This window comes from Anoplolepis gracilipes, chromosome 13 (genome assembly GCF_047496725.1).
Source record: "Anoplolepis gracilipes chromosome 13, ASM4749672v1, whole genome shotgun sequence".
Taxonomy (NCBI): Eukaryota; Metazoa; Arthropoda; class Insecta; order Hymenoptera; family Formicidae; genus Anoplolepis; species Anoplolepis gracilipes.
The window spans coordinates 6097154-6121032 of record NC_132982.1 but is presented as its reverse complement, the minus strand read 5'-3'; the positions used below and the strand labels follow the sequence as shown (position 1 = coordinate 6121032).

The window sequence follows — 23879 nt, the reverse complement described above, 5'->3', positions numbered from 1 at the left end:
CATGATAAATATGAGATCTTATTTTTCTCGTTTGAATTTTTAGGAATTTTTTACTTACAAATTTGTGTTATATTAAAAAAAAACAAGAGAACGAATTCTTGAAAAAATGTTGCAAACAAAATGCCACGTTTAAATGTCTCTCTCCCCCCGCCCTCTCTCTCTCTCTCTATATATATATATATATATATATATATATGTGTGTGTATATAAAAAATTATATCTTTAATAATATATCTAATGTTTATTTTGGATTAAGTAATATTTTATATTACATAATTTGTTTTATATAATTATTATTATATAAAAATTATTTATTTTAATGTACAGGTAATGTCGTTTGTAAGTTTAAAAATTTATTTATTTTCATTGAAATTTCACACGCGTCGCCATGGAAATAATACTTGCAATATTTTTCAAAAATCCGTTCAGATGCATCACATGAGTGCGATGATTTTAAGCTTTAATTATGATTACAGTCAAAACTGGAATAATCTTGTTCTGGTTTTTATCAGTTTTTGTGTTATACTAATTAAAGCTTTCAACTCTTATAAAAATGTAAATTTTTTGAAGGTGATAAAATTAAAAATTAGATAATATATATATATACTAACTATTACAAAAAATCAACTTGCCATTTTATATATATATATATATATATAAGTTATATTGTAATAGGTTTAAGAAGGAATGTATTATCTAAAATTTTTCACATTTGCATTTTGCAGTTCTTAGTTTAGTTCTAAAATTTTAGTTAATGTTACATTAAAATTATATTAAACAAAATCTGTTGATCATAACTGAAAAGTAGAAGTATATGAAAAATAAAGTTTATGTAAAATAAAGAATATAAAACTATAACTTTGAAAAAATGTCGAAAACAAGATATAAGGTAGCTTCGGAAGAAAAGTTTTATATCCCATCCGCGATGTCAAGAGAAATATTCCGAAGACAAATATGGCGCATATGCGACGAGTGAATGCATGCAACGATCCTCGCGACTTCTTGACATACAAGATGAAACTGTCCTCGATATATAACGTTTAGTTAACTATATGTTGCCATTTTTACTACTGTCACAATAGGAATTTTCCGGTTTCGTTGGTTCGTTCATTTCGCGAATTGTCAGCCTCGTCACGTAAGGCATTGGCTTTCGGGTTTCCTAGTGTTCAAACCGCGTTCTTATCCTGATTACAAGCGCGTCTTACACGAGGAATGCTCACCTCCCGAGAAGCTGCATTCCCGTGTCTCAAGGGAGGCTCGCATCCACGAAGATGAGCTTCGATATATCCTCGAAACGTACAGCAATACGAGACATGGATATCGATCGTTGTATCCGGAAAGTACGCAAGGGAGAAGCGCCGGTAGGAACAAGGAAATAATATATCATGTTGTACTACAATACGAACTTTACACCGCGTTAAAGAAAGACGATTTTCCAGCCAATTTAGTGTTGGGAAAATTAATCAACAAGTATTTCGTAATTGTTGAAATTAAAATTAACAGATTAATCCTTTCTTGGATACTAAATAATTCTGTATTATATATATAGAGATAGATTTTTCTGATTTGTACTAGATATTGTAATGTTAATCTTAATATATATAATATCATATATATATCTTATCTGACTTTTAAAAATAAAACACAAGATAGACGCTATTCTATTCGCGCTTATCGCCGACAATCCTATAATTACCTCCTATCTCGATAGTTCGATTTTCTAAACCGTACATATATCAACGAAGTTAACAATCGGCTTTTCTTCTCTCACGACGTACATCGGATGTTTTCGGAGTCTCGGTCCATTCCACGGAGAAAAGTGAGCTCTGAATTTTCCGCCGGCTTATCCTTTCGTTCGCGTCCGCGAGATAAACTGTTTCTCGATAATTGGATCTTATCGTTTAACCTCGCCCCTTTCAAAAACTACCGCTCAAAATCCTCATCTAAGGTCGAGGTTAATCCACATTACTTTGCCGCATTCTCTTGCATAATTTAACGTCTCGTTGGAACTTTTCATTGCCGGCTGAGTTCTCCAAAGATTCGTCGATCTTGTAGGCTAATAGGACCATAGTTGCGCATGATCGGACAATTCTGTTTCGTTGATGTAACTGCAGTGAGAATTGAGAAATTATGTACTCAGGATAAAAGAATTTTTAAACTAACATTTCTTATGCATTTGTGCAATTAATTTTTTTGTTAGAACAAATTTCAAACTCTGTTATTTCTTAATTTTGTGTTTTATTTTTTAATCTTAATTTTCAGTTTGAAATATATAAACTTATATAATATAAAAAATCTTTTTTCAGTTATAAAATTTTTAGTTAAAATAAAAAATTAGTTCAAGCAAACTTGAAATAAAAGAAATACAAATACACAGAACAAGAAACTAAATAAAAGTTCTATTCTGCTTCACGAAGTGTAACGGTAATCAAATCTTTGATTCAGAGAAATTTTCTTCGCCAAAAGTAACGGTACTTCGTTTCTCTCGATGACTGTCGAAACGCGCAGCATACTATCTGCTATCGCCTGGATCTGTTCCAACGTACTCTGTTTTTCTGGGCCTCGAATCCAGCCAGAATTTTCGAGCAGCCTGGGGCAAATATTTGAAGGTTTAACAAGCTGTCATCCACTACGTAGTTAAACGAGAAAGAGACAGAGAGAGAGAGAGAGAGAGAGAGAGAGAAAAAAAAAAGAAAAAGTATGTTTTACTGCAATATATCACAAAACAAACTTTCACGCGCGCGTTTATCTTTTATCATTTCATTTTGCTTCTTACGTAGAACGTAGATTATTTCAAAGAAAGTTGAATAAGCGACACTTAATGAACGGATGATTGCTCCAGTAAGTGACACATAACTCTATATTCACTTTTGCGATTATATAATTCGCGTGTGATATGATACTGTCAGATTTTAATTATAAAATATTTAATTTGCTAACGTTTATCACCCGCTAATAAAAAATTAAATGCTACTAGAATTACTTGTTACAGAAATTTCACGCTCATTTAAATTAATTAAATGGCAACTCGCGTGCGTTTTAGCTATATAGCATTTTCATAACCAGATACAAGTACGCAACCGTTGCGGATATTTTGGATACTGATTAAGAAACTATGCCGAGGGTCGTTTCAAGGCTCGCTTGCGATATAGCTTAGCGCGATTGTACAGATTTTATGTGACCAAAGAGAATGTTCAGAGCCTGCCCCGACAAACTGAACACCGCCGCCGCAGACTATTGCGGTCACTTCAATCAACCACCCACAAGCTCGATTGCGTCTACAAGCAAGGTATCTCTCAGTATCTCCACTCGACACGTGCATCTAGCTATCTTATCCGATGATACTTGCACTAACAATCGTCTTGACCTTGATTATTACTCTTTAGATGAGAAATTAACCACTAATCGGATCAATGATGCTTTGATTGGCATTTTGAGGGGCACAATAACTGATTAGGTCAAAGCTTAAAGTTTTAGATGGAAACTAATTTAAGATATCTAGAATTTGCAAAAGATTATGGACAAATTTAATAATAGAGAATAATAGAGAGAATAGAGAGTATATGATTAAAATTCAAAAATATATTTTTTTGTCTTTCCTTTTATTTCATAAATTATCTGGATACACAGATTTAAATTTCTTGAACCAGTAAAAGACAGACGCGGATGATGTTAATTTAAAAAAAAAAATAATTTTTCCTTTAATTATAAAATTGCACTAGGATATAACAATATAAAGATACTTTTCTTATCTATTCTTCTTTTCGAAGGATTTATTAAAATAGTTTTGAATGAAGATTTATTTAATTACTTAGTATTGCATCAAGGAAAATTTATGTCTTGTGCACAACTATTCAGTTTCAAAGAAAAGTTAACTTTCTTTAAAATTGACATACATTCTACATCTGGTTCTAGCTCCGAGGAGTTTAAATTTATGTGTTTTATATGACAGCCTTACTAATTACATTCTTAATACACAATTTATGTTATACAAGTCGCACACATTGATGGCACGAAATAAAAATATTCAATGTATCTTATAAAATGAAAATATTCAATGTTACACGTGTATATTGCAATTTCTAATAATTAGTTAAATATTCCGCAAAGTAACCCGATTTGGATCGTGGACAGCGAGTAATAGAAATATTCCTTTTAGTGTGATGTTGTAAAAAGAAGATTGGTTTACGAAGATAATTGCAATTATGTGAATTTCCATTCAAGAAATCGCTAGTGAAAAATGCAAAACTTAATACATTTAACGTAACATTAAATATTGCTGGAACATAAATAAAATTATCGTGAAGTGGAGCGTAATTTACTTTAGACTCGACAAACTTGAAAGTATGTTTTACTCAATGATAGTTTAACTCTTTTGCCACGTGCAATGTAAATGTAACTTAAGTTATTTTTCTATGTAGATTAAGAATTTTTTTATATTAATTTTATTCAATATTTAATGTCTATGATAGAAATTAAAATAAAAAATTTATTAAAACAATATTGATTTGAAATGGAATGAAACATAAGATTGTTATTTTTAAAATCTAATTTAGTAGAAAAGTTTTTATTCTAAATATTGTTTTTTTTTATTAGCGAAATTTTTTAAGACAAATTATGTTCTTCGATAGAGTCAATATCGATACTATGATAGAGATATGATGTTATATAATGTTAGTCAGCAATTGTAGGAATGATTCGAATAACTAAATAAAAAAATGCTATCATCCTGATAGATGAGCTAAATGTCTCGATGATTTTTCATTCGTACAAAGAGAACATTCGACAATTTCATCGAAGAAAAAGCGCAGAAATATTTATGGTGAAATAAATAAAATTATCATGCGAAATGTATGTGTATGGGTGAAAGATGGTGGATATTCCTTCCGGGTCAGTGGTTTTAAGCCAAGTGTACCAGAAATATTAACGATCGCTCTAACTGTAGTAAAATATTAAAAGGCTGCTAAGACAACACACTCACGTAGGACAATTCCATGTTATTTTCGAATACGTAAACGTCGAAATGCGGAATAATTCATAAAAGTTACAATTGTAAATTTGGACTCATTTCACGAATGAAGAAAAATGAAATAAACAATTCAAAAATCTTTTTACTAAAAAAGAGACAGAAAAGACAGAGAGAGAGAGAGAGAGAGGTATGGAAGCAAATAAGTTAAGACGGATATGACATTATGTGGTATGGAATATAGCGCAATATTGCGTCGGATAAAGTTTCGCAATGGGATATTTATGTAGCTTTATACAAACAAAGTTGAATTCTCTAGTTTATGAAAATTTGTTTTATATACATGAACTTTCTCTCTCCCTCTTTTTCTCTTCTCTAAAATTAAATTAATGCAGACAAGAAATGCTTTTATTACATTTTTGAATAAAATAAAGTATTAATGTCTATTCTTTTCGGTCGCAATTAATTAATTCCGATTGGAAATGTTTTATCTCTTTTTAGATAATTTTCTAAGTAATATATCTCTCGTTTATTGCAACTTAATAATTTTTGGTAAGATATTTTAATAAAACGAATAAATAAGTTTTTGCATAAACTAAAATATCTTGTAAATTTTTCGAATATTAAGAACATTTTGATATTTGTTATATAAATATTTTTACATTTAATTAATATATAAAATTTATTACGTACTATAAAATAAAAAACTTTCTATGCTGACCACGCAGAGTTTTACTTGCTAACGAGCATAACTTGTTGAAATTATTTTATTACTTTTTATTACTTTTAATTAAAATTATTTGAAAAATTTATTATATATATATATATATATATATATATATATATACACACACACATACACTTGTTTATACATATTATATATGTATACATTATGCATATACATTACTGTTAATAGTATTGTCAACAATATATGTATGTTAATCAATATGGTGATTTATTTTTTGACGGATGTAACATTTCAAATATATAGTTTATATAATCTACCGGTTTTTGTATCCAATAAACATTTATATTCACGGTTGGTCACAATCGTATTCTGCAGAGCGGAACACAATTGATTGGATGTTAGATACGAATTGATGCACTTATAATGTTAGATTTACTTTAAAGTAGGCAGATGCGCGATCAGGACCCGAGTAATTTCCAAATCAATAGGTGTTGCGATTGCGAAGTCTTTCGAACGACTTGGCAAGGAATTTGCGTGTTCGAATGTTCGGCTATCCCGGCGGAGACATGAATCGCAAATTCGTACTCCACGCGATGGTGCATCACCGACAAGTTATACCTACTACATCGGATATAGATACGATGTAACAAAATCGTCCCAAGGGATATCATTTTGCTGCATATATCTTAGCAGCTCAAACTATTCGCGGAATCACGCTCCCACGCAATTTCTTACCGAGATATGTATTCTTCAAAAAGTTTAAGCAAATCGAGTAGTAGCATTATCCAGCGCATGAAATTTCCCACTAAATAGATTGTTTCTGGGAATTTGTATGCGAGTCTCGTAACTCATTTGTATTGTCACCGGAAAACGAACAGTCACCTAGAATTTCGTAATTCTAGGAGACATAGATATGCAATACTCTGACACAAAAATATTTATATTGTTAGATATCAGAGAATATACTTTTTGTTTTAAATAATCAGTATGAATTAAATCATAAAAGATTTATTTTTAATAATAATAATAACAAAATTTTAATGCATTATTCTCTTTAGATGTATACATCAAGACATTTAACATATTAATGTCTTAATAAAAATTATTTTCTAAAAAAAAATTCTTTTATATAGAAATCAATATGAAAATATTATTTATATACAGGATATAATGTTCCAACTATTTAAGTATTAATATTGACAACCTTAATAATGACATTTTTTAAAATAAAAAATAGTATTTTTACTGTAGATATATATTTGGCGATGTAATTTTTTAAATTGATTTTTTTAACTGTATTTTATTTTTTATACAATATTAATATAATATAAAAGGACATAAAATATGATATCAAATATAAAATTTACATAATATTGTACATATTGTTTATTTAATAAAGTCGAATATTTAAAGTTAATTTTTTCAAATTAAAATATAAGTTAATAAAAATCTTAAAATATATTAGTTATAATATTCCTAAGATATTATGTAAAATATTGGATAAACACAATATATGAATAATTTAAATGTTCTGCAAATATAAACTTGTTACTAAATAAATTAGGGTAAATAAAAATGGTCATATATCATTATTATACATCACTGTTATTTTCTATTAGGATAAACTTAGTTAACAAATTTAGTTACCTTAATCAATCGGGAGAGAATATTGTATCGCATTGATACGGTTGACATTTGCATTTCCTACATTACAGGAATTACACACACACATGTATAGCATCGTGTGGACGAAAAACTTGCATGAAAGCATGTTGGCAAACTCACTGTTGGCCCCTGAGTACGATGCATGGAAAGCGTTCTCCGAAAGCTCATCATTGGTTTGAACGCATTGTTTGGCAGATCGAGATGGGAAGAGGGGAGGGATGTGGGATGTTATGTGTACATGCATGTAACGGCTGAGAGCAATGCCATAACGTGTCACAGTCATTTGGAGAATGCCATAATATCACGTGGCCAATTTGCGTCTCGGCTATGTTTCGAGGAATCACGAACCCACGAGTGACCTCCATTGCATTGAAAAGGTCATCTGTCGATTGTTGCAACAATGTAATCGAACGGATCCATCGAGCTAAACAGACTGATCGATAATGTCCAATAGATCATTGATAACGATGTTGTGCGAATGGACACATGATGACAGAAAGATTAGAAAAAAACTGGAGTGCGAAACGTGGGCTGTGGCACTCTATATTGCGTTATGTTTTTATTAAGTTGAAAAACTACTGCATTTTTTAAATAATGATATTATTAAACATTTTTATTAAAGTATTAAAAATCTTGTCATTTTTTAAAAATCTCTTTACAAAAATATTAAAAAATATATATATATATATATATATATATATATATATATATATATTTAAAACAAGAATAAATTATTTTTTTAATATTTTTGTAAACAGATTTTTAAAAAATGACAAGATTTTTAAAATTTTAATAAAAGTGTTTAATAATAAAAGATCACACACACACACACACACACACACACACAAACACACACACACACACACACACAATTATAGAAACAATTAGAAAGGTACATTAATTGAAAAGGGCAAAATTCCAGTCTGGTTACGCGTGCGCAATCGCAGCTCATTATACGCTGTACGTCATATACACAAACGCGCGATTAAATGCTGAGTGGGCAGTAATGCGCCGAAACAACGTTGCTTTGATCAGGTAAAACATTGTGACTCGATTGATAGTTTTTAATACAATGTTCAATTATATAGTAATCGATAGTTGCCAATCAATTTCAAGCTATAAGTTGATGGTAATTTTTTTATACGTAACATTTATTTAAATTCTCTATTAAAATTATATTTAATTACACACTTCTTGGTAATTTAAATCATCTGTTTATGTTACTACAAGAAAGGTAATTAATCGCTAAAATTTTATTTGAATAATTTAGATTGTTTTTACTTTTAAAAATGTAATTGGAAAATGTAATCACCGATATATTAAATACATACGATAGCATGTAGATAAACGTCAAAGAAACATGTTTTAAGCACTCTCGTGGCTAGTGCAATACTATTATTGTACAAATGTTTTTTAGGGCATTCTATGTAGGTGAGCGATATGCATGAAACATACTATTTTTTTCGATAAACGATACTTCCGCACAAGAGTAACGTTTTATTGGAGAATTTGCAGGGGCAACCAAGCGGCTTTCATTACATCTGAAAGGTCATTCGTTGATTGCTAAAACGTCAAATAGAACAGACGGCTAGGTAACCGACAAGAGATACGAGTGTTCCCTCTTTCAAGTGATTTTAATTTGATATCAAGTGAACATATATGCATTGAAGAGATCACTCTCAAATTCGCTTATAAAAGTTTTCCAAAACAATTGTTACAAAAAGTGCTTATCAAAAATATTAAGTAGATGTTTGTTTATACAAATTATTTCAAATTGCGTATATTATTAACAGTTTTACTTAAAGTTTTATTTAAAGTTATTCTATTTAAAGCTGCAGAGAGATAAATACGAAGAGTCAATATCAATCGTATGATTATCACATCTGTCAAAAATAAAAATTTTCTCGAAGAGAAAAATATTTTAAATATCGCTTAATTTTTATCGCGAAGAATTTTATTATTAATAATAATAATAATAACTGCCAGAAAGTGAGCAGTTCATTCATTCATTTGTTAATTAGTTGACATTTGAAATGTCAATTTAAATAAGCATTAAATAGCAAGAGATGTAATTTTCTCCTCTTTTAAACGAAATTAAATCAATGGAGCGATAAAAATATAGATTGAGATGTGAATATTTATTTAAATGAATGCACTTTAAAATTTTATTATCGAAGTAAAACTGTTAATAATGAAACTAAAATAAACTTTCCTTGACATTATTAATCTGTATATACATATATATATATATATATATATCCAAAAGTCTGGTATTAAGAATTATCCTAACGCATAATAGTAAATCATTAAAAAAATATTATCTATCACTAATTTATCAATATGAATAATCTTTATATAGGATATAAAGAAAAGTTAAAGCACTATTCCGACAATATATTTCTAAGATCAAATTAAGCCAAAAAATTTTTAATAATTTTTTTTCTTAAAGTTTGTTCTCAGGAATACGCTGCTAAAAAGTGCCTTAAACTTATATTTGCACTCTGTATATTGCATATCATCCAGAGAATTCAGAGAAAGATCGAAAATAAAAATGTTACAAATATGATAAGAACTGAAATGTTTCATATATTTTTATCTCGAATATTGAGAAACGGAGTGAAGTATTACGAAGAATTCTTGTTTCAATACATTGCTATTATATTTAGATATAGCAAGCGTCAGTATGTCGCGTATGACGGATGATACATTTTACTATGTTATGAGAGTCATAAGTTAGAACGGTAAAAATACCGACTTATGCCACTTTTGCTTTTGAAAATCTTCATTTCTTCTTGCGTGCAGAAGGATGCTTTACGGCTTAACGATGTTGCCCTTTTTTTATTTAATCCTATCACGGTAGAAACTTGGCACGGTCTTGCAATTTATCATGTCTATTGGAAAAGAGTTTCTTATCCACATCCAACTTCTCACGAAAGCTTCAATAGCTTAGTTCGACTAAAGTATGAAAAAAAGAGTTCGAATTCTGCCTAAACTAGATCGCTAATAAACATGGTCTAAAAACGGAGCCACTAATTAATATAGTAAGATTATGCTTGAATTGTTAATTAAAGTGATACAAATTGATGTCGCCGCAGTATAGAGTTATTCAATATTTATATGAAATAAATCCTCGTATTGAACAATCTGATATACGTGTCGTGCGTCGATGGCGTCGGAAAGTAATTAGATACTGAATATAATTGCACGACATTGGCAGGATGTGATATGGCGATATTAATATCATAAAATGTATATAATTAAATATAGGACATTATCACGTGTGACATTTGTACAATAATAATATTGGGAAATGAATAAAGACCAACATTTGATAATTTGATAATATAACAAATATTTTTTTGTTTTTTAATTATTTTTTTTTCCCTCTCGATAAAAAAATAATATACAATTAAAAATAATAATATAATTATATAAAATTAAAAAGAATGCTGAATTTTTTGCTTCCAATTTTGATTATTTAACCATTTGAAATTTAATATTATTTTATTAACAATTAGAGATTGGATAACTTTAAATAACAGTTTCTGTCATTATTTTTAAGACATAGCGTTACAACGTTATTAATTTCTAGGATATCTATTTTTAAAAGAAAGTTTAATAGAAACCTTTTTTTCTCAAGCAATATCGTAATAGCAAATTTATTTTCACATTTTCTTAGTTTCTTTTAACTGAAATACTAAAAAGTGTTCTACAATATCATTTTTCTCCATGTAGAAGTATTCTGCTAAAGACAACGATAGTTTACATAACTTCAATCTGAGAGATACAGGATTATTTTCTATATTCTGGATTCTAATTTTTCGCTTGTTTGAAATTGATGTTGAAATTGGCAATCATCAGAAAATAATTTCAATAACATATATATAATAGTTTCAGTATACATTATCTTCAACATGTCATAATTTGCGCTATGCTTTTTTAATCTTTTTTTTTTTTTTTTTGTCAAATAGAACGACGGTGAAAATTTTTGCGCTTCCGGATTTCTGAATTTTATTCATTTCGAAAGTAAATTCAATTTACTGCGAACGTATCGAATGTAAATCCTGGAAGCGAATTCGCGCCGCGCGAGTAAGCACAGTCTGGCTCAATTAAGGCAAGTCGGTCGAAAAAAGGGGGAAATGAGAGATTTCAGCAGATCGAAATATCGGAGCGAATTCCTTTCGCGTGCGTACACAATCTATTACAGCGGCGGGTTTATATTCAAGTCACCAGGTATCGAGGGTGCGAACTTTTTCAGTAATTAATCGGGCCCGATATTTTGTTCCTTCCGGGCACTCTGGTTCACCTATTCATTTTATTTCTCATCGCCGTGCCAACCGGCAAGACCCCATTATGTTCTCGGGTAGGGTCTCGTTTTTTAATTGACATTGGCTCGATAAACTTTACTGTAACTTTGACGATGAGGGACTCTATCACCGATCGGAATAATGCCAAAGGTTCCGACACAGGTCACTATCGATGGGATCTAGATTAGCATTGGCCAAAGTTAGCCACTCAATTATTCAAACCATTGCTACAAAGGAAACTCGAGAAACACGAAAAGTACACTAGAACAAAAAACGCGCTAATTAATTGGCGGGCTCAGATGTGAAGTATTGTAACTGACTTTCGCCTTGAAGCATATTATTGAATTTTTATTAGTTGATTCCCTAATATACGTATATAATATAATATACAGTGTTTTACCGTCTGTATGACCCACAAACAAAAATTCGAAGAATATTAGATCATTTAAAATTTATTTGAATATAGATTTAATAAAAATTAATTATTGTAGATACACATATCAACATTATACGAACAAATTGTAACTATAATAAATCATTGGAAATTTAATGTTATCAATGTGCGACATTACATTGACGCGTGCCGATTAAGTAAACTTTTTGAACGGACATTAAGAGACGTATTCTTAATTGCGTCGCAAGCAAGCAACGCTAATTTCTGATTCAATCAGATTTGTAGACGTTTTAGAACGAGTCAAAGTACGCCCGGTGAGAATTAAGCGTGACATCCGACAGATGGATTAATTCCGGCGGTCCCATGCGGTATCGGAACTGGATATCATTGGTATATGCAAGTGTTATGTCAGTTGCGTGTATTAACGACCGTCAATAAACGGTCGTTACAAACATTGTATTGTGGTTTTGCGATTGGTCGCGTTTCAATACGGAACAAACGCAATATCAACAGTCGTCAACTAGATATAACATGGATATAAAACAGGAATTATTTTTTAAATATTGTACTAACCTTTATCCACCGCGATCTACCAGAATCAAAGCCACAATTGTTATATTAATTCTGATATTAAAAGATTATAGCTTTATTTTAGAAGATTTTTAATTAATTTAATATTTAATGTATTATTTTTAGCAACGTTCAATTTTATTCATGTTAATTTGATTTTAATTTCAAAATTCCTATACAAAATTTAATATCTTAATATTATAATATTTTACAGATGCTTTCATGTAGTTAACTAAAGCAACGTAATGGAAGAATGACAAAAACGCTTCCATATTGCGTCTTTTCATCAGTTTACTTTAGTCGAGACTCAACAAATCCAACAATTCTGCTCGGCAAGAGAGAAAACAAGCGTATTCCATTTACCGAGCATTACGCGCGCGTTTTTCCTTCTCGTCCGGCGTAAAAATGGCGCCATTTCCAAGCAGAATAAACCAAATCGTCATGCTCGTTCCCTTTTCGTCTTTCACACGTGTTATTTATCGCAGCGATGGGGAACCAGCGGATATAGACTAGAGATCTGACGATTTTCATGTAAATGCAGGGATTATGCGCTTTTCAACGCTCGAGAAGGTATAAAGAAGTATCTTCGACTCGGATACTTTTTAATATAGTGTTACGTGACTCGAGAGCTGTGGGATTTAGCGGATGAAAAAGGCGACCTCTCGATGCCCGTTTTAATTTTTCGCTACGTGTCTCTTCAAAAAACGTAGCGATGAGCTCCTCGCGCTATTGAACGCGATATCATAAATGGTTATAACATCGCTCGATTAATGATCACGTCATTTATTAAATCCTTAACGTTTACACTTGGTCTCCACGTGCAACTTATCTCAACTTATCTCGAGGTAGACTTTATATGTTTGCAAACAAAGGACAGAATTATAAATATCTTATTGTTAGTAGTATTTTACTTATTTATAATTTGTATATTTTAGTTATATAAAAGTTAATTAAAAATTAAAAAATTACACTTATATATATATATATATATGTGCTCTCTAAATTACAAAATATTCAATTCAAAATTTAAAGCTACTTAACTCAAGTTTAAAAATCAACAAATGCAAACTTTGATACATTTATTATATCTTTGAAGAGGATATTAGTCATCTATAAAATTCGCTGGAATAAACTTTTATTTAACATGAATGATACGTATCTATAACTGCAATTAAATATATATATATATATATATATATATATATATATATATATTGATATATATATAATGATATATATATAATGATATATTGTTCGTACGGAAAAGGAAATATTTTGTGTTCTTCATTTTGATTCCGTTTGGTTACGAATTGCCGACAATCTCTCGGTTACATTCGTCGGAAAAACAAAAATTATTCGGCGGTCTGGAAATGCGCTTCTCCAAAGATGTAACTCAAGCGGCGTGTCCCCGGCAACTGATTCTGATTTAAGCACACGAGGTTAAATCTTGCGGAATGCTTGAAAACGCTATCTACGTAAAATATGAGGCGTTCAAAAGAAATGAATTAAATTTAGAATTATCATAAATTTAGGATTAAGATTAAGACACATATTCCTTAAAGGATAATAAGTAAAGCTCACAGTAATCTGTGAAATGATTTGCATCGTTTGATACTATTATACATTATAAGAGCAAATATAATAAGTAATCGAATACGTATAATAAATCAATTAAATTTATTATAATTTATATTAATATTTGAGTGAAAATATTTCAACCAGGTTGCGAAGTAAAATTATAAACGTGGAATAAAATTTGCAGAAAAATGTCAGGAAACCGTTGAGCTACATCGGAAATGGTAATTACATTCAAATCAAGCATCGAAGAGAATCTCATCGATGATACCAAAGTGTTATATGCCACATGGGGCGACGTTATTGCGCCGTTCGAGATTCGACACATTTCGCAGTAGCAATAGAAAAAAAATATCCCGAACTGGCTCCGTTACAAGACTTTTACGTTGCTCCGGGGAAATTGCTACGGCAATTTCGATTGTCCCACGTCGGTAAACTTCGACCAAAAATTAACATTCATCTTTCGAGATACGTGAAATGAAAAAGCTCGTTAAAATTTAACTCTTGAATATTTTGAAAGCTTCGTAAGTAATTTGTGCCGTGAATACTATGTTAGTAGTGACGATTCGCTGTCACATCACAATCATTATTGCGATTATTAAATTGTCTTGTTGCGAAAGAAATTTATTTGCTGAAAATACAAACAGTCTCAACTATATTTAAGCAGCGAGAACAGGAATTTCTGTTTTCGACCATCGTAGGAATAATATCTGACACTGCATCTGTACATCTATAAAATATTGCAGAAGTTTCGAAACTGTATAATATATATATATATATTTCATATTATACAACTGCTTGATATAATGTCAAGAATATTGTAGAAAGCCGCGAAAATAAATTTAATCTATACAAGAGAAAGCCGCTAAGATTGGAACAAATGATTTTCCTTACAGAACAGTCAACTTTAATTTATATTTGGAAGCATTAAAAATTTATTTAAATAGATCATCACATAAATAGCACCGCATAAATGATATTTTCATTAATAATATTTAATAGTCTAATGAAAAAAAGAGAAAAAATAGATTTTAAAAACGAAAATCATTTTTGATAAATGTCAAAATTAAAGTCTCTTTTTCTTGTGTTAGAAATTTAGTATATATGCTAAATATATTATATTTACTGCAATTATTAATATTTTTGAAATTTGATCTAACCTTTTCAAAGATTATAACAATTTTCAAAGATATAAATAATTGTAAATACAATTAAATTATACAATTAAAGATTATAAAGAAAAATGTTTTTCTAATCTTCTTTAAAATATAATTTTCTTAATTTATTTTTATACGATAAAGTATGGAATATATAATATATAATATGAAAAAAGCTGTGCAAATTTTATGAGTATTTTGATTCAATATTTGATAATAAAAAAACTGTTATCTTTGAATACTCAAGAAAGAAGTAAATATTTGTCATAAATCAATCTTTTCTACATAAACATTTTAATAATTTTCAACAGGAAAATTTTAATAATTTTCTCTTATAAAAAAATTCAATTATTATTAGTTTTTCAATATGAAAATTAAATTTTTAATAAGGAAACAGATGAGCTTACCTCAACAAAGTGTAACAAAGTATACTTTTTCTATAATTTTCAATTGAAAATTTATATTTCTCTACGCTGTCTAATAACGTTAGAATATCAGATTCAATACAGCATGTCATCGCGAACAACTAAAACTCCACAGGTGCCAGGCAAAACCGCGCGGAATAAAGGGATGGCAAACAAGGGTAAGAACGCGAAAGGGTGGAGAGATAGGAAGAGCGAACGCGACCCACAGCCGAGAACAAGTGTAACTTCCGGTTAGACACGAGAGTCCGATCGGTGGTTTCGCCACTTGAGTTCGGGCTTGGCGACGAAGTAAATTCCGCTTACGTCTCCGCAATGCCATCGCGCAGAGGGACCCAATGCCTCCCCTAAGAAGACTTTAAGACGCTTCCGCAACCGCGCAACTGCTATTAATATAAATCATACTGCTCAAAGTCGCATAGTATAGTTTAATAAACTTAAATAAACCGCGACAGTGTAAATTTATCGTAAATGAAGATGGAGACATATAACAACCATTTTTTTTTCTTAACTTTTCAATGGAAATCTACGATCTCTTCTACAATATAAAAATATGATGTTAATGGTGGTAATAATAAAATGAATTATATGTAATTAAAGATAATACATATATATATATATATATATATATATATATATATATTTCATGATTTTTATAAATTCAATTTTTTACTAAATCAAATAATGAGAAATCTTAAATTTTATTTATTTTAGAAATTATAATATTTTATATATGTATATAGTACATACAAAAAAACTGATATTTTCCATTATTTAATATACATATATATTACACATATATAAAAAAAATATATATACAGTTATTTAAAAGATATAAAAGTAAAAAATATTATAGACTTAATTTAAATATTTTCTCGAAATCCAAAATTCAATATTCATTATTTATTTAAAGATATTTAAAACTTTAAAAAATTTATAATAAGCTCTATAGAAATTCTTAAATTTTTGCTGAAGAAAAACCAACTCCAAGATTGATTTGGACCACGTCATGCGTTGCATCATGTCCTAGGTTTCTGCGCCAATAGACTTCCTAACTTAGCGGAAGCGAAAACTATACGTCAATCAATGTCGTCGCCTTCGCGACATCCGTAAATTCAGATAGGTGCAGCTGCTAAGTCGGATAACTTCTACCAACCCGTTTGTTATGCTGAAGCCGAAATATCCATCAGCAAATTGCTCTTCATCGAACAATCAGACAGTTAGCTAAGTATTTTGCTTACATAAGCATTCTGTAAAGTTATCGGCTGTTCTTCTCTGCGATAAGTTCTTTTTCCACATAATCATCATAAAACTTGCAAATTAGATTTTATTACAAGTTGGAGAATATTTTAATGTTCTGGTTACATTCTCTTTTGAGTAAGTAAATATTTATTAATCTATTATTATTTATACTATTTAATTTTTGTTTTTCTTTTTGAAGTTAATTTAGAAATAAAATCTTTTTGAATGTGCAGTCCTTCGATGTTTCCCTGCAAACCATGAACGGTCGCGGTGCAAATTCTATCATAAATTACGCGAATTGCGAAATTATTTTCGCATGTTAGACACAGTGTTTTTTTAACTCTTTTTGCGGTTTCGCGCAAACTTTTGCAAAGTGTGACGATGTGGAAATATCGTTCACGAAGATGCAGTAGGACGCGCCACGTTATGACGTGGTCCCTCACGAAAAAAAGTTGGATAATGGAAGAAAAGAAGAGGCGTTTCTCACCGTAAACGAGCCGTGAACGTGATTTCTGTTAAACGAACACAGAAGTTTTTCTATTTGCAGTTTTCCTGCTTTTCTTCGTATTCCTTGTTCTTTAGCTCGTTTCGGGATACTAATTAAAAATTCGTAATTCTGAGCACTCATACGTGTTACACAAAGACTAAGACCTTGTAATGTCTGAGATGACAGAAAGAATGATGTGTTTTTACAGTCGGAAATTATGCAGATTAATTTCAGAATTAACAATATTTAAAATGACAAAACTATACTTGTTTTTTTGTAAGTTTGATTGTATTAATAACAAAGAACAATATATGTAAAATATAATTATTTAAATTTAACTAAATAGATTAATATGACACAGTCATACAGTTTCACATGATACATTTACACATGTATATTTATTATTATTGTTTATATTATATATATAATATAACAATCAAAGTTACAATATAAAATATAAAATTATATATATATGTATAAAATAATAAGTACAATTAAAAATTATAAGCATCCTACTTTTTTTTTATTCTCAAGAACTCTTAATGAAAAAATTATATTTTTAATACTTTGTTTTCTTTTACAATATTATCAAAAAGAAATATAAATAGTCTAATGGGTATTCAATCATGCCCATCATTCACATCTATATTATTTAATAATTTTATATATTCTTCATTTATTTCTCAGAAATAATTCCGCAAGTTAAAAATATCGCACTTTATTTTCCAAAACAGAATAGTGTAATTTTGAGAATTTCTTTACTTTCTGGTTTAAGAAAATTTATCGGTTTTTTACGTTATATATAACTATCATTGTGCATTGCTTGGCGAATTTATGGAAGTTTTCACACGTGGAGGATTTACTTCACTAACGCTTATTATCACGAAACTTGTGTGTAACAAGTTGTGGTAATTTGATTAAGATGCATATATCATATCAAATTTCCTCTACCGGCGTTTTAATAAGCTACTTCAAACTTATATGAATTATACAATAAATTTTCTACACATCCTTCCACTTTCGCGAATATTATCATTTTGGAAAATACTCTGCTTGACACATTATGTCTAATCCAAGTCAGATTAGGTTTCGTGTATACGTGGAAGAAGGCGGAAGATGCAAGGCGTTAACTTTCCAGCTCCTTAATTCTGTGCCTTTAGTGTTGATCTAATTTTCGTCGCGTCTGCGTTTGAGAGTGCGTTTTGCCTGCATAACTTGCAGTGAAATAAGCCGCGTAATAAGACCGTGTAAGCTTAGCTTGATGTAGATCCTGTTCCCCAAAATGAGTTCTCCGGCATAACTGCTAATTGCATTTACCATACTGGTAGTATCACGTTCGAGAAAGTAAATAATAATATAAAGATAATACCTAACTGCTGAAGACAATCGGACATAACTAGTGACTTGCTAAAACATGTAAAATGTATTTTCAAAGCTGCTTTGCGTTTCACAAAACAATAGAAGTGATTACTCTTGTAAAATCATTTAAGATTTTAAAATTATTGGTATACATATAAATGAAAAATTCAGAAATGTTGTTATTGCAAAACACTACAGAAATCTTAGAGTTCTATTCACAATTTGAAAATGCATGTAAATTGCATTAAATAATAATAAAATATAAACTGATTTATGTTTTTACTGAATCTGTATTTTTCCTTTTTTCTCTTTTTAGTTATTTTCTGTATATTTTATAAAAAATTATTAAAAGGAAATAATAATTAATAAAAATAATTATTAATAAGAAAGTTATTAATAAGAATAATATTTAGAATATTTTGAGATTGTATCAGTAAATTCAAACTGTTTTTCACAAAGATGCTCGTGTAATTATTTTGCCGTAAACCATAAGTATATTTTTAAAACCTTTATAATCAAAGCAAAATGATAAAAAAAGTAATAGAAAAAAATCAAAAATAAACTCGAATTTTTTTAAATTTTTTTACACAATCGTTAAAACCGTAAACGAACGATAAATATAGAGTTTACCATATTCTATGCGATATTGAACATGATTACCATTTTGTGATTATTAGGCCATTAATAGTCAAGGTTTTTCTGGTCTTTTCTTCTGTCTGCGTAGAAATCTTTTAAATTACATGAGATTTATAGGAATTTGTAAATACGCCGCTATGTAAATATTGTTTACTTTACCTACCGGAGAGTACGGCATATGCTATAAGTATAACGAGCAACTTAAACAAGAATCTCATTCTACCGCACGTTCTACGATCCTCTACACAATTTTATTACTTAGCTTAATGGACCCCTAATCCGTGAGAAAAGCGTTATAATTACAGTGTTGAGAAGCATTGTGGAAAAAAAGACTTGTTCCTTTAGTTGGATATAATTCTCTCTTTGTTTTTCTTCCCCCCCCCCTCTCTCTTTCTCTCTTTCTCTCTCTTTCTTCTCTCATCACTTATTGTTAGATTCCATTTCAATTTATAATATACAAATCATCTAGGTATACTATCGAGTGTTATAGTTTGTTCTTCGCTATTGGTATTTATAATATATATATATAAAATTTATGAATTACACACATAGAGCAATAGCTTCGATATAATTTTGACGATTATTTGAGGTTTCGTTAAATATTTAAGCTTATCCTATTTTGCATCTCTTGAACCTTTGACCCGAAAAGCTCTGTGTCTAATATTTGCATAAAATTGTCATGACACATTTGCGGAAAATTGTGAGTAGAGTAAATTGCTGAGGAAAGCTCCTTTCCTGATATTTTATTTTATTTTTTTTTTTTTTTTTTTTACTCTCTTTTTTTCTTTCTCTTGCCTTGCCTTATCCGTCCTCTGTCCGCAACCTTTTTATTTGCTTTGGAGTTGAAAAGAGCCACACGCCGATTGGTTCGCCAAGTGATGGCGGTTCTCTCTTCCGTAGTATAAAAGGGGTAGGGTTTCAATTCCGATTCGATCGCGTGAACCAACAGCGGGAGTCGAAGGATGGAAGGGGAAAGGCGAGGGTGGCTGTGCAATGTAGTATATGAGGGTTGCGTCTACAGCCAAGCCGAAAGGAAACACGTCTGCGTTGTTGATCTCTGATACGCTTGAAATGCCCTGTATAACGGCGTGTTAATGTATGACTGAAGACGGAAAGTAACGGAAGATATTAAGCGATGGGTTAAAAATTTCAACGATGAAACGTGTTATTACAATAAAAACGTCTGATGTTGATAGCGTATCGAGTGGATTATAATGGAGTATAACGTATCAGTTTGACTATATGACTTGCAATATACTAACAATTTTTTCACTAGGGACGGCTCTCGATTTTTTAAACAACATATCTAATAAAGAATTCAAGAAATTAACGGACGAAAAAGAAAACCTGAAAAAAATCTGGCAAAATCGCGCATGCAATATATCGTGTGAAATCGAATGACGAATCGTGTGGTTCATTTTTTCTGCGTGAGTGCAATTCGTATGCATTGATTTATACGAACCAATGCAACACTCCCAGTTTGTGGACAGCGAAGAATATCGTACCATCTCCCGACATTAATATAACAATTAAATACGCTAATTCTTTATCCGCGCTGCGCGATCACCGATGCGAGAAGCATCGGTCCGTTTATTATGTGTACGCTTATTCACAATAGCGTTCTCGTGAAACTGATTTCTCAGCTGGCTACGAGCTCGATACTCGAATTCAATTACAAGTAACGAGAGATACGACGATCGATAATATTCCAATACTGCATCTCCCTTTGCAACGTCTCGATTCCACATCGGCGTATAAGGTAATTCGATAACTACGGGGAGGGGGAGGGGGAGTATCCATAAACATTTTATCTGTCTCGTGACTATAAAATGTGCAAACTGCATTAGTACCTTCGTGGAAAGGAAATCGCGTGTCGATGAAATTAAAGGAAAAAGAGATTGAACTAGAATGAGTGCTACACTTTGACAAAGTCCATGAAAATTAGATTATTTCGAAAAGCGCCAGTTTACGACGTTCTATTTATTTTATAAAGAATTTGTGCACAACTTATAATTTTGCAGTCTTTAAATATTACACACATACTTAATTTAATAATATTTTATCTAAATTATATTATGAATAATAAGTTCTATTATTAATATTATTAATAATTAAAACAAAACATTTATCTTACTCATATGCACATTATTAATATATAAATATATTAATAATGTGCATACATTTCTAGTATTGTTATAATTTAAATACAACATTGCTGTTAATTAATTTTACATAAAATGAAGAATTCTGTTGAAATCTTTCATCAATAGAGCTTACAAGTAAAATATATAGAATCCGAAAAATGTCAGATGAATTATTTTTCGAGCGAGAGCCAATTTATGACGTAATTAATCGATCTTTTACACGGCAGAGGTTTATCGAGAAGCGATGTGATATCCGCAATTTTGAGATTAAAACCGCAACGGTTTCGAGCCTCGCGGAAAATCAGTATCGGCCGCGCAAACATGCCGGTTAACGTGGTGCATCGGTTCTCGTTTAGATCAGCAATAATAAATGTGTCTGGGGCCGTACATTTCGGTATTTATGGCGGCGCGATTAAAAATTTGCAGCGTAGAAAAGGAAGGGAACGTTCACTGAGTGGGCGTCGGAAAGATAGCATCACTCGGCACATCGTGGGTGTTACGTCATGTTAAAGGGGTATAATACAGGTATAAATCTTGTTCCTCGTAAATTGACGTGGACTTGTAATGAATATCGCGGAAAGAAAGAGATGATGTAATTCAACTCTTAATTGATACCTACTTTCACTTGCAATTTATTTTCAAAATCGCGATTGAGCAATATTGGAATAATAATCTCCCTTAAATTTTAGGATACTCGAAAAGAGATTACATTCTGGATTTATTTAAGTAAAGTATTAAATCAAGATGTATTTGTATAATTTCCATGTAATGTCGCTCATACATGTAGAGCGATTTAGCGTGCATAATTAATTTCTTCGATGTAAATCCGCAGATGTACAGTGTGCAACATAACAGAATATCGGATAGTGCTATCGACAGAATCGATACGATCGTGGTTGGATAAACTTAATAGTCCATTGTTAAAGGCCAATTAATAGCTTAATGAAACATGTAAACGGATTAGCATTCGCGAACGCGAGTGCAACGATAAAATTCGTAGCCTTTTGATTAGTGGTTTCCTGTAAACGACATAAAACATCAGCTTCAATGTTCAAACAGTGGAAGAAGTAACTATAAACTAGCTGTCACTATCGGAAGCAATCCAAAATTGCGAGACATGTAATGCGCTGTCAAGGCTTTGCTGTTCGGCCAACTTTGGTTGGATATGTCTATTATGGTTAACATACTTGCACAGTTGATTTGAGCGATACAATTAAGACGGGATATGAAATATAGTTTACTATACGCAAGTTTTGATGCGATGAAATGCGTAATTTAATTTCCAATCTAGATATTAGATTTCGGACATAGATTATAGAAATGTGAAATATAAATACAGCACACACACACACACACACACAAAAAAAACAATTAAATCTTTTTTTTTTACTACTTTCTACGTCTAGCATAAGTGAAAAATTTCTATCAAATAAAATTACTTATAAATGTTTTTTTTTTTTTTTTTTTTTTTTTTTATCAGAATATATTAACAAAGTTCCGTAATTACATTTGACACAATTTGCATCCACTTGACGCATCGTTCGAAGAAAGAAGCGTTATAGTGAGATACAAGAGATACTGTTAGATTTTGAAACCTGTATCACGGTTAAATAAAAGTCAAAATCACATACAGCTATAGCGGTTTAAAGCTAAATGTGTGCACAGTGAAAATACAGATCAAAGTAACCGAGCGCGCGATACAAGTAGTACAGTCGCGAGTTACTCAGCCGCGCCGGAGAACATCGCGATTACTTCCACTCGAGTTGGTCGAAATAACTCGGGGACTGCACGACCGAAAACTACCATCGTAATTAAGTTTACAGCGCGCGCAAAGACTTTGCAGATAGAACACGATCTGACGCGATTAAGAATGTTCACAAACGTGTGGGCTGCTTGCTTCCGGTATGCTTTCACCGATGACACTTTTGTGTGTAATCCGAAATTACGCGCAACTGCTATGCTCCCGGGTGTCGCCTTACTTTTGCGGTGGAAATGCGGAATGTAACTGTGTGTCTCTTAACTTGCGCGAGGTAGCAACTGAAAAGCGCACTGGCAAGTTAAGGGAATGAGATTTGCGAGGGAGTTTCGGAACGTGATGCATGTTTCCACGAGGACGATGTCCTCCAAGAGCAACACTAAATTTAATTTACAACTGGCCAAGTTATTTCTCATTGTATTGTTGCAAAAATATTACAGCTGTTTTCATCGCGTTATGTTTGCAATAATGTTAGCTGTAGTTGACGTACGTAATTTTGCTGAAAACCAAG

General features: G+C 30.9%; 1 protein-coding gene and 1 long non-coding RNA gene across 3 annotated transcripts in view; one reads left to right on the top strand and one right to left on the bottom strand.

Moving 5' to 3' along the window:
* LOC140672535 (nicotinic acetylcholine receptor alpha7 subunit) overlaps nucleotides 1-23879 on the bottom strand; it is a 178600-nt gene that overhangs the window by 59535 nt on the left and 95186 nt on the right. The window lies entirely within an intron of this gene.
* LOC140672538 (uncharacterized) overlaps nucleotides 1-23879 on the top strand; it is a 153323-nt gene that overhangs the window by 38143 nt on the left and 91301 nt on the right. The gene's annotated exons all lie outside the window — the stretch shown is intronic.